A 16,344-nucleotide genomic window follows, 5' to 3' on the forward strand; every position below is an offset into this window, starting at 1 on the left:
CAACGATCGCGGAGGCTGAAGGGGGACTTTGTCTTGGTGTCCCACCAAGCGTGGTGTGGATCTCGAAGCACTGGCTCCCCCATCATGGTGCAAGGTGGAGAGCTCTGGAGCTCACTCACCTGCCATGAAATGCTTCAGTGAACTGACCCACGATGCCTCTTCCATCCACACCAACCATTGAGAGCATGCCTCCTGGGCCACTAAGCTTAAAGGGCACCAGGAAGCATTGTACCTCTATTTCTGGAGATGAGACCATGGAAAATCATTAGTCAAATCCACTTCATCTGCCTTCATTAATCAAGGACATGCATGTCCTCCAAGCGGCATGTAGCTTAATAAGATGTTTGTCCAGTTTTTTTTTTCTCCAGAAACTTGGAGTCAGCTGTGCCTAGTTTGAGCTGGTTAGGATTGAATAAGTTAAGGTTGGCTAGGACCACCAACTGGGCATGCACCAGCTCCCCTTAATGACCTTCAGATGTCAGAGGGCTAAAAACTCCACCCTCTGATTGGCTGAGTGCCTTCACCTGTGAATCCGTGTCCCATGAAGAGGCCCGAGGCTTAGTCACGCCTGCGCAGAAGGACAGGCTGCACCTGTTTCCGATCACCTTTCCCCACGCTCCCCACGCTCAGCCCGCCCTGCTGCTTTATCCCCTAACCCATAAATACCCCAGCCACGCCCCCTCTTGTGGGGGTCTGAGCTGAGATTGGTTTTGTCACTTCTGCGCTTGACTGTCCTGCAAATACGCTGTCTCTTCTGCAAATATCAGCGTCTCAGGGTCTGGGTTTGCTTTGCATCAAAGAGAGCCTGGTGAGTCAGCTAGAAGAAGAGGACGATGCTTACAGGCAACGAAAGCTTCTCTCATAACCCTTTTCATACAGAAGTCTGCTATAGTAGAATTCCAGAGCCACTTGTTAGAAACAATTTTTTTTTTCCAAAAGAAAAGAATTTTTTGAACTTCCTTCTAAAAGGGGTGGCAGGATGGGAGTGACGCCCTGGGTCACTCTGGGACCACAGAGGAAGGTCTGGCTTCACTTGTTTATGTTGTCTCCACCATGGAGTGTGAGCTCCATGGACGAGAGCTGAGCCGGCTCTGTTCATGTTGTGTTCCAACTCGTGTCTGGCATGTAGTGGCTAGCGCATACAGCGGACGGGGGAGGGAGGGGAAGGCAGGAAGGCCTGACCCCCAATGTGACTATCTGACGATGGAGCCTGGAAGGAGGTCATAAGGGTGGGGCCCTAATCCCTTAGGGCTGGTGTCCTTTTATAGAAGAGGAGACGCCAGAGCTATCTTCTCATGCACAAAGAAAAGACCATGCTCCTCCCTGAACATGGTTCCTTCCTGAAACGCGCAGGGTCCCCTGAGGGGATAGTTCAAGACCCCCCCCCACCCCCGATTTTACCATGTAGCTGATGAAAGCACTGAACAGAGGGGGATGTATGTTAAAAATGCAGACCTCCAAGTCGGTGCCATCTTAGGTGAAGGAGGCAGAATCATCTGTCCCTTGGAAGAAAAGAAAAAACCTTTGTTCATACCTGTTTCGGGGTGTGGAACAGTGGCTGCTTTTTCTACTTGACCAGCTGGGGAGTTAGGGTGGGGTCTCTTAAGGGAAGCATTTCTCTCCATTCCTGGAGATCTCGGTCAAAAGGAAACATTCGCCACTCCAGGGCCTGTTACATACCTCCTGTCCACACTCCGGGCCCTGGGCAGGCCTAGTATCGGCACAAATGCCGTCTAAGAGGCAGCCCCACAGCCATCCCACTAGAGTGACACCATTGCCTCCACCTGTGACCACAAGCCTCGCCCCAAGCCTCAGCTTCCTCATCAGTAAAGAGAGACTAACTCCTCCTCCCCCAAGGTTGCCCTGAGGGTCATCAGGGCCTGGCGGGCCACAGGGGCCCAGCTCCAGGAGTTGGGTGGCTGTCTACGGGAGTGAAACCCCGTGTGGCCAAGTCTTCATTTTTTACAGACAACTTGGAAACCTGGTGGTTTTATTTGGAGTTTCCCAACTAATTAAATTTCAACAGCCTGTGGCCCGGATTCACCTGAGGCTGTCAATTTTCTGAACTGAGTGCAGGAGGAAAGAACTGTAAACTAGGAGTTCAAATGTTGTAAGTCGCTCAGTTGAAAGTTGCTCAGCCGTGTCTGACTCTTTGCGAGTCCATGGAATTCTCTAGGCCAGAATACTGGAGTGGGTAGCCTTTCCCTTCTCCAGGGGGTCTTCCCAACCCAGGGATTGAATCCAGGTCTCCCGCATTGCAGGCAGACTGTTTACCAGCTGAGATACAAGGGAAGCCCAAGAATACTGGAGTGGGTAGCCTATCCCTTCTCCAGCGGATCTTCCCGGCCCAGGAATTGAACCAGGGTCTCCTGCATGGCAGGCGCATTCTTTACCAACTGAGCGATCAGGGAAGTCCTCAGGCGCTTATAGTAGTATTAGTCAGTCAGTCGTGTCCGACTTTTTGCGACCCCATGGACTGTAGCCCGCCAGGCTCCTCTGTCCATGGGATTCTCTAGGTAAAAATACTGGAGTGGGTTGCCATTTCCTCCTCCAGGGGACCTTCCCAACTGTACATAAAGGAGACTTCATTAATGTGCATTAGAGGATACCCCAGGTTAACCTGTCATAGAAAACTGTCGCTTGAGTCTTTAAATTCTATACTAATTCTATACCTCTGGTTGGCCTATTGTTTGTTTAGGTTTTAAGGTGAATGACCTGGGGCTGTTGTTTCCATCAGCCTAATTGAGAATCTAAAGGCACAGTTGAAATGTCTATTTTTCTTGCTATCCTCAGAAGTGAAGTGAAAGTCCCTCAGTCGTGTCCGACTCTTTGCGACCCCCCATGCACTACAGTCTATTGAATTCTCCAGGCCAGAATATTGGAGTGGGTAGCCTTTCCCTTCTCCAGGGGATCCTCCCAAGCCAGGGATCGAACCCAGGTCTCCCGCATTGCAGGCAGATTCTTTACCAGCTGAGCCACAAAGGAAGCAAATAAGGGGAAATGAAGCTAAACCTGGAACAGGAAAGGTTTAAATGTGCGAAGGATGTCCAGTTAGCAAACTTATAAACGCTTTGGCAACAGTTTAAATCATAACCTTATTTTGTTGCTGTTGCATTCTTATTTATTCCAACACCTGAGACATTTAAGGCACTCAGTGATATGGGCCTTGATTTCTAGTCTACTTAAGAAAGTCGCTCAGTCGTGTCCAACTCTTTGTGACCCCATGGACTATAGTCCACCAGGCTCTTCTGTCCATGGGATTTCCTAGGCAAGAATACTGGAGTGGGTTGCCATTTCCTTCTCCAGGGGATCTTTCCGACCCAGGGATTGAACCCAGGTCTCCTGCATTGTAGGTAGATGCTTTACCATCTGAGCCACCAGGGAAGTCTACTAAAAGAGTGCTTTAAATTTCACAAGACTTATATTCTGCACCCCCAAACCAAACTTCCTCAGAAGAGATTGCTGCAAATTTACTCCATGATTCTCATTCTTTTCAGCTTACAATACAAATAACTCACTTTTTGCAACCTATGTCTTATAATAAAGCACTGCTGAAAAATTAAATAGAAGAATGTTCAGTTGCCATATAGGCTATGAAAATGATTTGCTGGTGGTGATTTTTAAGCTTGATTCTAAATAGATTTATGAAGAATGGCACTTGGAAGACGTGGTTCAAATTTTGCTACTTAAGGTATCTTGAAATTATAGGCTCACTCTCCCTAAAATTTCAAAAAGCATAGAGCTTAGGCTCTTAAGGCCATAGCAGTGATAAAAACTTTCATAGTCATTTCTAAAAAGCAACACTTCATAGTTTTCTGTCTCCAATGGTTCTCTAATATACATGTAGAAGGAAGGCAACAGGAAACCAAGAATAAAAATAGCTGAGCTCTCCACAATTGGGCTTCCTGCTTGCTTTCCCTGCTCAAAGAAAAGAGGAGACACCATCTCCTCTTTATGAAGCAATAGAGGCTTTACAGACAACTGGGCCGCTCCAGTGACAGTCGGCATCTGATGCCCCATATCTCTCAGTTCTTCTTGTTGCCAGTGGTCGGCCTGGCGATGGTGGTGAAATGGGAGCAATTAATCTGTAAAAACAGCTTACTGCTCTGTATTTTCTTGAACACTGCTAACTGCTTTCTGGATGTTTTTACACTTTTCCTCCAAATCACAGAATCTCTCCTCCCAAAAACTGATTAACTGGTAAAGTTCCTGTTGAATATATTTTCTTTGCTTTCTTCACGTCTTCAGTTTTCACACAGCTTCTGTGATTCAGCCAAGGAAGAAACTATATTTTAGTTCACGTAGACTGTTACACGGTGTACTAAGAAAGCCATCCATTTCCTCCTTCTGATCTTCTATCTTATTAGCCACAATAGACGAAGTCTTGAAAATACTCTCCAGCTGACTACTGATTTCCAGGATAGATGCCACAGTGGGGGATAAAGCTGTTCCCAGTTTTATCAATTCCTGAAATACAGTTCTACTTTCTGCCGTTAACAGTTCTTTCAATATCATATCAGACATCTGAGAAACAAGTGTAGACACATTTTCTGGAATCGATGTGCGAGACCCAAGTGCTGCGGTAATGGTGTCTGATGCAGACACCCTGGACGTCGGCAGGGCGCCAGGCAAGGTCTCGTGAGTGCCTAGCATGGCCTGTGTTTCGTGCTGCCACCCTTAATTCTTCCATGTTATTAAACAGACTATTCAAGTCTTTGCCAAAAACATCCTGAACTTCTGCATTATGCTGATCAGCTGCCTTTCCTTCAACTGTGTTAAGCAACCTGTTGGCAGCAATCATGAAGTCTCCTCCGTACTTTCCAAAGCCGAGGCGATGTATTCTTCAACAAGCTGTAACTTCCTTTCCTGCAAATGTCTTTGGTTTCAAGTTCCTGTGTCTTTCTTTGCAGGTCAGATTTGCACTGGTTAAGTTTATTTTTACTATCCATAAACAATTCTGTAACCCTATTTAGCTCTTCCTCAACAGCAGCAATTTTTTCAACCAATTCTACAATTTCTTCCTCCTGAACACTTAGTTTTCCACTCATAGCTCTAACATTTTCTTCAGAAATGTACACTCCATTTTTTTCACGAGTTGCAGCAAGATCCCGTTTCAGATGCTCTATCTCTTCTGTATATTCCTTAATCAGAGCTTTCTTGGTGAGTTTCTGGTTAACCTCAGGCTTTCTTTGCTCTATGAGCATATTCCAATGTACTCAGAGTCTCCTCCAGGTTGAGAGATGCAGAAGAAACTGTTGCCATGATAGATGTTCTTGTACATCCCCCAAGAGAGTCCTGGAGGATTCTAGTCCGTTTAGATTCTCGATAAGGAACATGAGGTGTTCTTTCTTCAAGAGCAGTAATAATCCTTCCCAGAGTCAACAGGGACTGATTGATATTTCCAGCTTCCCGAGCTCTCTTGTCAACTGCTCCAGAATGGCCAGTGTTCTCACTGCCTGCAAGATCAACCTTAATCAGCTTTCTTGGTGAGTTTCTGGTTAACCTTAGGCTTATTGAGTATGTTCTTTGCTCTAGCCCAATTCTGCCACCTCCTTTCCCCGTCATGTTGCCAAGACTCAGTTCTTATAACTTAGGGATACTGATGATACATTTGTCCAATGGCCAATGGACTGCCGTGACATTCAAATGAAAGGTATTGGTAAAGTGAGATTCATTCATTCACTTGAGTAATAATTGATGGGTTGTTCGAGATCCTTAGGAAAACGATGGAGTAATAATTGAAGGTTGGAACTCTGAACACCCCCCCACCCCCTGCCCCGCACACACAATACACACACACACACCCGTAGACCAAATCCTGGCTTCCTTACCCATGAACTGTGGGAGAATTAATAATACTTGAAGAGTTATTGCCAAATTTGTGCTCCAACTCTTTGTGTCTGACTCTTTGCGACCCCATAGACTGTAGCCTGCCAGGCTCTTCTGTCCGTGGGATTTTTCAGGCAAGAATACTGGAGTGGGTTGCCATTTCCTCATCCAGAGCATCTTCCCAACCCAGGGACCAAATCCACGACTCTCTCATCTCCTGCATTGGCAGGCAGATTTTTACCACTGCTCCGTATTTGCAAAGCATTTACCACACAGAAAAAGTTGCTATAAAAGCCTTTGAAAACAAAAGATTTCTTTGACATAAACTAGGTTGAATTACTCTTTAAGGAGACAACTGAATATCTTAAATTTTATCAAAAGAGGTAAAAGAAGAGAGCAGTACACACCAATATAACAAAATTCTTTACATATAAAATGAAGTTTTAATTATTAATCATTAGCCGTTAGGAACACAGATGTCCAGGCTGCCTTACTTTACTTGAGTTACAAATAAAGATTAATTCTACTGCCATTAGAGCAGCCTAGGTTTCTTTTTATTAATTACCCAAGTGATATGTGAATATGTTCCTTTAATAAGTAATGAAAACATTTAGATGGGGCTAAAGTTCTCTGTGATATCTGATGTAATTCTCCCATAACATGTGAGGAAAAAGAAATGATCTCAGTAGCTTGAAGCGACAGCGTTGTCTGCTCAGATTTGTGTCCATGGCTGGGCAGTGGGCATCTGACTCCACAAGACCCTGACTTACAGACCTGAAATGGCAGTTTCTCGCCATCTAGAAAGTGACACCGCAGCAAGAAAGCAAGACACATCATGGATCACAGTGACATCCTCTCCAGAGTGACACACACTTCCCGTCCCATTCCAGTGGCCCTTGTCAGGCACATGGACACTCCTGGGTCACAGGTGATGAGGGTCAATCCTATCATGCACTTGACCCATCCCTGACCTTGGGAAAGTTGCTTAATTTCCCTGCGTCTCAGTTTCCTCATGTGTGAAATGAGAACAGATACAATACTAATTTCAGGGCATTGATAAGTAAAATAAGTGTAAAGTGCTTACAACAGTGTTCAAAGTCTAGCCATGATGCTGATGAAGACGACGCTTTGCGTCTGTAAAGCACTGTAGTCTAAGTGTGTCTTGTGCTAGTCTGTAATTTATAAGCAGCTGTATTTTCAACCCACAGAATAATCTTCCATTGTGTTCCATAACTTTGGTGTGTGCACACATAGATGAAGGTAACGCATATAAAACATACCTATTTCTGTTTCCATGCATACGTTGAGACCCAATTTTAATGCTTTTGGTCTGAGGCTACAGCACAATTTATAGAGCAACCAGTGGGTGGATGCTGGATATTTCCTCATGTGAGCAAGAGAAGACGGGCTGCTTTCAACAGGCAGTTCTGGCCCATGTGCCCACTGGCCTTTGGCAGTCTGATGTCAGAGGCGACGTGAATCAGGGCGCTCAGATGCTTGAATGGTGACACCGTTGGAAACCTGGAGTCTTTCTTGGCCCATTTAGAACAAGCACTGTTGGCTTCTCAAAAATTAGTTTATTTTTTTTCCTTCTGGGAAACTGAGTATTAATTCATCCTCGTAAAGCACATGTCTCTGGAATAGCCAACCAGCCACTAATATTCACTTCCCTTTAGCCAATTTGTCTCTGTGTTATTAATCCCATGCAGCTCCATGCTCTTCCACATCCCCATGACAGTCAATCATCTGGTCAATTTGATTTTTTTTTAAGCCTTAATTGAACCCCTAAAATGTGTTTACTCTGAATGCATTAAGGTTATACTTATCAAATCGGAACTAGATTCCCTCTTTAAATTATCTTGAAAACAAAATCAATAGTTTATTTAACCAGAGTCAAAAGAAAAAGAAAAGGGAAAAAAATGCCCTGGGGAATTTGTGTAATAAGTTTTACTTAGAAAGAAACAATGTGGATAAAAGGGGAAGGAATTTCAGTGTGAGGCAAAGAATATGGGGTAGCTTGGAGGAATAGACAGACACCTAATTTAATATTGTTCCTTTCTGTGCAGTTTCTTACAAAATAGGTCACCAGCTTTTGTTGCTTTCTGAGCAAGCCATAGGAATAAACAACCGGCTGACATTTTTTAAATATGACAGCAGCTGGATTTAATACAGGCATTTATAGCGTTTCTTTAACCAAATATTTGAGATCATTAAAAAACTGGGCTGACTATTAATGCCTCCAAATTGGACTCCGGGGGGAAAATTTGATCTAATTCAGATGCCTCTACCTAAGCTCCCAGTGTGTTTTACATTTGCAGGTTCTCAGTTTTTCTGCTCCAGGTCATAGCTCCTCTGTATTGAGAAATGAGGATCTCCATGGAGTGACAGATACAGCCCAATATTCTCTAAAACCGGGGTCCCCAACCACTGGGATCTGATGCCTGATAATCTAAGGTGGAGCTGATGTAATAATAATGAAATGTACAGTAAGTGTTACGTACTTGAATCACCCCGAAACCATCCCCCCAACTGGGTTTGTGGAAAAATTGTCTTCCATGAAACTGATCCCTAGTGCCAAACACTAGGGAACAGCTGGGCTAAGATCTGAGCCTTTCCATTAACTAATCTTCTACTGGCACTTTGAGGATATCCGACAGTAAGCAGGAGGCAACTTTTTCTTCCAGAAAAGCTGATGAATGTCTCCTGGGGGATGGATGGTTGGATTGAAGTCTAAACATAAGCGGAAACAAGAGGGTTGGTTATTTCGTCCAGCTTCCAGATCTTTCCAAGTTGCTTCCCTTTTGGATCTACACGTCCTGGTCCTGCAAGTCTTAAAATTCTCATCGAGTCAGGTGAGAATTGGGAATCCTGGAGCTCAACTCCTCATCTTCATTAGCTCTTCTGTGTCCTTTTTCATCAAATATTTCCTGAGCGTTCCCTGGCACCTGGCCTTAATCCAGGCTCCGTGCTGACAGTGGAGACCGTGGAACAGAATAGCTGTGATCTCTGCCCAATCTGAGAGAATAGAAAATAAAGGACCTACAAACAGATAAACAAGATAGTTTCAGGTGCTGAGAAGCACCATGAAGCAAGCAGGACCAAATATTATGTCACGGTCTCCAATATCTAGAGTCCCGAAGCTTCCATGCTCTACTCTTTTCAAAAACTTGATTCACAAATTTGTTTCACCTGGTGACCTTCCCATAGCTTTCCAACATAGCTGCTGCTTTTTTTTTTTTTTTTTGATTTGGCTTAAGTTAACTAGAGCCAGTCTCTCCTCTTTGTGACCAAAGAGCCCAATGGATACAGAAATAGCGAAAAATAATCAAGGATTCTTCCTAACAATATTGTCCTCAGAACTTCAAATACAATTGGAGGAGAAGGGTAAGACCTGCCCTATTCAGAGGAGACACTTGGCAGGGTTTTGGCTGTCCTGCATGTCAATTGGAAAAAAAAAAAACACACAACAAAAACAAGTTCTGAGTCGTTTTCTGGAGGCAAAATGAGGACTAGACCCCGGAAGACAGTGTCTCGGATAGCTCTGATGAACTGCCCTGAGGAGGTCAGTGATCTGAGTGAGGGGGGTGCTTGCATCGAGCTCATATTTTGGCAGAAGCTTGCTGCCAGTCACAAGGAGCAGGTGTTTATGTTCGTGATTTTAGTGCTTTGCTAGCTATGGGGGGATGCAAGAATCTGGGCTCATAAGATCTTCTCCTGAAAATATCTAACATGTGATGTGTTCTGCCAGTTTTGCCCAGAGTGCCTCACTCTGATGTGTTGAAGGTCAGTGACTGCAGCGGCTTGTGACTTAATCCTTGTAGGGGCAGATGGCGCTTGGCACTTGTATCTAAACACTGCCGGTGTCTGCGGGGGACTTCCCGTCTTAGCTGCCATCCCATCCCCTGCTTCCATGACCTCTCCTGCAGGTAGAGCTCTCACCTGATCAGGGCTTGGCCAGTCAGCACATGGAGGCTTCCCTGAAAGCTGGTGATGCAGAGAAGCAGGGTTAGTGACGACTCTGTGCTGATGATAGGGGCATCGTGACTTGTCTCCAGAGACAGCTGGGACCAAAGTGCTGGAATCCAGTGCTCAGGTTAACACTGCAGAGCTCCACAGTGTAACTGAGACAGGATTCCCGGCTACAGAGACTCCCAGCGAGCTGGGGAGCTTCCTGTTGTCACTTATTAAATTCCTTTCCTGCTTGAGTCGAGTGGACACAGGCGACCGAACCCCTTGACAGAGGCGTGGTCAGGACCTTCCTCTCCGTGTGCCCACCCTTTCTGAGTCTGAGCAGCTGGTGATCCTCAGAGCCACCAAACTGTCTGATTGGGAAGTGGGGGAACCTTTCCTTGTCGCCTGCCTGCAGCAGCTGACAGACTAACAGAGCAGAAAACGTTTTTTGCTTCACAATATGAAAATTGGATGGTAAATCAATGGTGGGCCATCTGTGTACACGTTCCCACAAATGCCAAGTGTTCCGAGTTGGTGGACAACAAGTCCCTGGAGAGTTCTTCTCAAAATCGATATTCATAACAATGAAGATGGATTCTCCTGAGGAGTCGGGTAGGGAATCGGGCTGGTCACAAAGTGGGGGAGAAGCTGCCCTGGCTCCTGAACCTCGTGAGGAGTGAGACACAGGGTTGGAGGTTGAGGGGAAGGAGAAGAGTCAGGATCAAGTGAAAAGAAACGTTGGCTGCTGGGTCTGACCTTCCTGGCTGCCCCCCAGTATCCATGATCTCTTCTGGAGTCGTGGAATCCCCAAGCCTTATCTGATCACTTGGAACATGTTGGGAACTCGTGCAGGGACTCATGGCCAGTTCTAATCAGTGGGAATATGAGTGCAAGCACTGTGTTCAAATTCTGGGAAGTATCATAAGGACCGCAAGCTGCTTTCTGGTTTCCTGCAGCTGGAATGCAGACTCAGGTGGCCTATCCAGGGCAGATGCCTTAAGGCAAGAGTGAGAAGCCTTATGCTGAGCCCGGCCGAGCAACAAGGTAGAGGGGGCCTGGGCTCGCTCAGTGTCTTGAGAGCCACAGTGCGAGCCCTGCAGTGCCCACGTTTAATGGACACAGATACTTATCTTTAAGGCACTATCAGTCTTGGAGATTCACAGAAGGCTGTAATCTCTCTAACACACAGTCCGTGTTGCTCAGCACTGGGCTAGGACCTGGGCAGAGGAGGAGGTCGTTGAGAAGAGATTGTGTAGTTCCAGTGAAATGTCTGGTAGAAAGAGAACACACAACTCCACAGGGGTGGAGGCTGGGTGGTGAGAAGCAGTGGGTAAGAGTTACGGGAATGAGTGCAGCAGACACTTGGGGCTTGGTCAGGGTAGGTGGGCGGGGGAACCGGGCCCCAAGGCTGGAGGATGATGGGAGAATGGCAGAGAACATGGCTTACCTTCCGAGGCTCAGAATGCGAGTTGTCCCTCTTTACCAAGTCAGCAGGAGGTGATTAAACCTCACTGGAGTGGGTTTCTAGAGGGTTTCTTAACCCACAGTTAAGGTGCACAGGGCCCAATTATTTGCCTCATGAGATAAAGATGGGATATCTGTATAGTAATCCACCAACCAAGTGAAAGAGGTGGGTAATGCGGTTTGGTGGTTAAAGGAAGGATGCCAGAACCTGAAGACTGGGGTTTAAATGCTTAAAGCCTAGCTTTACCATTTAGCAGGTGATGAGTAATCTGGGCAAGGTAATTAACAAGCTCATTCTCCTGTAAATGGGTGATGGGGATGATAAAGCCTCCTCTTATAGGGATTGGCCTTCCTGGGTGGCGCGCTGGTAAAGAATCGCCTGCCAATGCCAGAGACAGAAGAGACTCCGTTTTGATTCCTAAGTACAGAAGATCCTCTGGAGTAGGAAATGGCAACCCACACCAATATTCTTGCCTGGGAAATCCCACAGGCAGAGGATGGCAGGCTACTGTCCTTGGGGTCACAGAGAGTCAGATATGACTGTGCACACACGCCTATAGGGATTGTTGAGTGGGGTATATACACACAGATGGAGGAATAAATATTTAGCTCAGTGCCTAGAAAATATGTGTGCTGGATATAGAACTGTAGCATTATCATTTTGTAGTTGTTGATTGCAAAAAGAGGACCCCAGGGTCTTTAAGCCAATTTCCTCTTTCTAAAATGTCCTGGCAGCCTTTCCCCTGATGTATTCAAACCCCCACCCTAGTTTTGAGCCCTGGTAAGCCTTGGGTCCTCTCTAGGAAAACCTATTCTGACCCCAGAGATCTTCTGACATCATATTATTTCTTATCGGGGTCTAGATGAGGTCTGTCCTGGTCATCTTCTAGATTCTTATTTTATTCCATCCCCTGATCTCCAGTCACATGAAGCACCCACATCACCCTTGGACCCCTGCTGAATTCTCCAAATTCATCTCTTCTATTTCCTTCTGCATGTAAAAATCCATGTAACACTCCCCATATGCACACACACACTTTTAACACCTAATTTAAAAATATACATGTAAATCATTGCACCACTAATATTTAACATTCATAATCTAAAAGAAAACTTTTAGATCACTTTTCAAGTATGTCTGGTGGAAACTCAGGACCACAGAAATCTGATATCCATCATCAATGATTTGAAAAATGCATGAGAAACTCAGCTCTAATTGATGGAAATTTCACATTATTCCATTTTCTTTCAAACTTGTCCTTTTCTGGCAGAATTTGGGGATGTGCTCTATTTTTATGCTTGGAAATCTTTCATTGATCGTCAATGCCACAAAAACATGGGTGAGTTAACACGGAGAATTTACAAGTTTCTGTGAACACATACTCCAAATGTTTAATACATGATCCTAATTGTGAATAGTGCACGAATGATCAAAACAATATAACTATTGCGGGCAGGGCTGTTTGTCAATTCTCATAGTCACAAATGAATAATGTTGATATAAAGAGACAAGATTCAGCATCAAGATTCAGCTATTCCCTCCTTTAAAAAATAACTTTAGTTTGATTTGATATAAGCATGGTGAATCTTGGGCTTCACTAGTGACGCAGTTGGCAAAGAACCTGCCTGCCAATGCAGGAGACGCAAGAGACAGGGGCTCCATCCCTGGGTTGGGAAGTTCCCCTAGAGAAGGAAATGGCAACCCGATCTAGTATTCTTGCCTGAGAGATCCTATGGACAGAGGAGCCTGGTGGGCTACAGTCCATGGGGGTCAAAAAGCATTGGACACGACTGATCGCGAGGCACAGGAAGGATAGTGAACCTTGATCGTGTAAATAGATGGGAATTGAGCTTCTACTATGTCACTTGATGCTTTGTGTGCCTTCCACGGAAATGGGCTGCCTTGCTTTCTGGCTGTTGAATGAGTTTGCCGATGCGTGGGGAGAATGGGTGGGAGACGAGGAAGTACGAGGGCGGGTCTTCATTCTACTGGATACCACGGGGTGTGGCCCCAGTTGCGTGCACCCCCTCCAGGTCACAGCTCCTGTCTGCCTTCAAGTTCCAGAAACCTCCCCAAACTTCACCCCGCCCAGGGCCCCGCTGCTACAGCCAGGGCCCCGAAATAGCCTCTGTCATTCCCCTCCACCCTGCTCACAAGTTTTAAATAGTGCCTATGTGAAGCTCTCCTCCAATTAGCCAATATGAGTGCCATCTGTTTCCTGCTGGAATCCCAACCGATCAATCTTCCTTTGATAAAGGGGGAGAAGGGCGTTTGTAAAAGAGAATGTGGAAAAGAAGAACCCACAGAGAGCACACAGCGGTCGAGGGGTCTGGATATTGATTCTCTTAAAACAGTCTGTGCCTGTGAACTGTTACAAAGTCACCGTGTGCCCCCGGGGGTCTGAGTACTCCAATCTGATGATCGCTGATCTAATATCCGACCATCTGCCCCTCTTTCCTCAGCCCCGTAATTGCAAGAACCATGTTGGGAACCAAAAAGTCGTTAAAGCTGGTGAGTGTGTTAGCATCCGGACTAAAGGATGCTGAGGGATGCCAGGTAGCCACGGTGCATGTGTTTCCATCAGTCGCATAGCAGGGAAGCCACTTCCCTCCTTGAGATGTCGTTGGGGAGGGGCTGATCTCAGGAGGCAAGGACCCCAGGGTCACCGGCTTGAGTCGAGCACTTATCACCCTTGGCAGGGAGCCTGCCTGGTTTATCCACCAGCCTCTCTGCAGCACTGATTTAGAAATTCCAGACAACCCAGTGAGAGTTCTTTATTGCAGCGGTGGGCAACTGATCTACAATAACACGTAAAAAGATAGGGGTCCCCAGGCAACAACAGCAGCTGCCGATTAAGTTGAAATTGGAGTTAAAATGTACACTGGATCCACCTGCTAGGAGGAGTTGGGGGGCAGTGGGGAAAGGGGGCGGGGTGGTGATTCCACGCTCCCCATCCCAGAAGCTGCCTAGAAACTCCAGGGTCATTGCTGAATAACCTATAGGTGTCTTCATCCCCAGGTGAAGTGGTTAAGAGCCCTCCTGCCAATGCAGGAGAGACGCAAGAGACACAGGTTCCATCCCTGGGTCCGGAAGATCCCCTGGAGAAGGGCATGGCAACCCAGTCCAGTATTCATGCCTGGAATTCCATGAACAGAGGAACCTAGTAGGCTACAGTTCATGGGGTCACAAAGAGTGTTGGACACAGCTGAAGTAACTTAGCCCTTCATCCCCAGAAGGCAATGGCTGTGGATGTGCTTGCATAGCTGCACCAGTGGGTCTTATCTCCCAGGCTCATTCAGAGTAAACCAACCTTCCTTCCTTCCTGTCCTCGATTTTGGTGCCCACTTCATTACTTACACAAAGGGAGAGGTTCAGCTCTCCCTCCATCTGGTTGTTACCTGGTCTTTTTAAGGGAAATGAGGTAATGGATGTACACATTCCCATGGCACTTGGCTGGGAAGGCAGGCAATAATTCCAGCCTGTTTCCCATCCCGTTTCTCCTGTTCTGCCATTCTTTGGGGCCAGACTGGGGTGGAGTGAGTCAAAAGGAATCCTGAGCCTGTCCAGGCAGGAGCTGATGATCCTCCTGAATTAAATCAGGGGCTGTGGGGAGAGAGGGAGAGGATGCCTGCCATCTCCCTTGAAGGGAACAGGTGTTCTCATCTCTTGCTGGGTTATTTGGCTCAGTCACCTTGGGGTTGACCTTGTTTCTGTATTCAGAAAAAGAAACTGAGGCTCAGAGGAGGTGGTAACTCCTCCAAAGTTACACAGCTGGCAACAGGGCAAGAGCAGAGTTTGTACACAGGAACCCTCTTAGGATCCATTCAATGATGGTTGCACTTTTCTAAGGGACAGTCATTGGAGAAACAGCAATGAATATTATAAAATTGGCAAAGTCCTGCCCTGATAGGCTATGTTAAGAAAGATGGAGGAGGACTTCCCTGGTAGCACAGTGGATGAGAATCCACCTGTCAAGGCAGGGGACATGGGTTCGATCCCTGGTCCAGGAAGATCCCACAGGACAACTAAGCCGGTACGCCACAACTGCTGAGCCCCTGCTCTAGAGCCCATGACCTGCAGTGACAAGCTGGTGCGCTGCAACTACTGAAGCCCATGCGTCTAGAGCGCGTGCTCCGCAACAGGAGACCCCCCACCACAGTGAGAAGCCCGCACATTGCAACAAAGAGCAGCCCTTGCTGCCCACAACTAGAGGAAAGCCCACCCAAAGCAATGAAGAGCCAGTACTCAAACTCATGTCCACTGAGTTGGTGATGCCATCCAACCATCTCACCCTCTGTCATCCCTTCTCCTCCCACCTTCAATCTTTCCCAGTATCAGGGTCTTTCCAAATGAGTCAACTCCTTGCATCAGGTGGCCAAAGTATGGGAGTTTCAGCTTCAACATTTAAGTACATTAAAAACTGCTACCATTGTTAAGTCTAGGAAGCCTCTGTCACCGTGCAGTCTTGCAGTCTTATTGACTGTATTCCTTATTTGATATATGATGCCCCCGTGGCTTATTTATGCTATGATTGGAAGCTTGTACCTCTTAATCCCCTTCATCTAGTTCACTCATCCCCCTACTCTCCTCCCTTTGGGCAACCACCAGTTTGTTCTCTGTGTCTATGAGGCTGTTTCTGTTTTGCTTGTTCATTTGTTTTGGTTTTTAGCTTTCACATATAAGTGAAGTCATAATATATTTGTCTTTCTGACTTAATTCATATAGCATAATTCCCTCAAGGGAATTATGTTGTAGCAATGGCAAGATTTTATACTCTTATGGTTGAGTAATATTCCATTGTATGTGTATATATATAAAATATTGTATATACGTGTGTTATGTATGTATATATATATACTCGTAACCTGGAATCAAGATTGCTGGAAGAAACATCAACAACTTCAGATATGCAGATGATACCACTCTAATGGCAGAAAGGGAAGAGGAACTAATGAGCCTCTTGATGAGGATGAAAGAGGAGAGTGAAAAAGTGGGCTTAAAACTCAACATTCTAAAAATGTGAAGATGATAGCATCCAGTTCCAACACTTCATGGCAAATAGGGAAAATGTGGAAACAGTGAGATTTTATTTTCTTGGG

At 46.0% G+C, this 16,344-nt stretch overlaps 1 long non-coding RNA gene and 1 pseudogene across 1 annotated transcript; both read right to left on the reverse strand.

Annotated features, from left to right (window-relative positions):
• Nucleotides 1-3,518: 3,518 nt before the first annotated feature.
• Nucleotides 3,519-5,565, reverse strand: LOC102414749 (annotated as a pseudogene).
• A 2,897-nt stretch (nt 5,566-8,462) lies between these two features.
• On the reverse strand, nt 8,463-11,340 carry LOC123464869. The gene is made up of 2 exons (XR_006639916.1): nt 9,769-11,340; nt 8,463-8,868 (listed from the first exon to the last, which is right to left on the reverse strand). It is a non-coding gene; the product is annotated as an uncharacterized LOC123464869 (long non-coding RNA).
• Nucleotides 11,341-16,344: the final 5,004 nt, after the last annotated feature.

Source organism: Bubalus bubalis, chromosome 14 (genome assembly GCF_019923935.1).
Source record: "Bubalus bubalis isolate 160015118507 breed Murrah chromosome 14, NDDB_SH_1, whole genome shotgun sequence".
Lineage (NCBI taxonomy): Eukaryota > Metazoa > Chordata > Mammalia > Artiodactyla > Bovidae > Bubalus > Bubalus bubalis.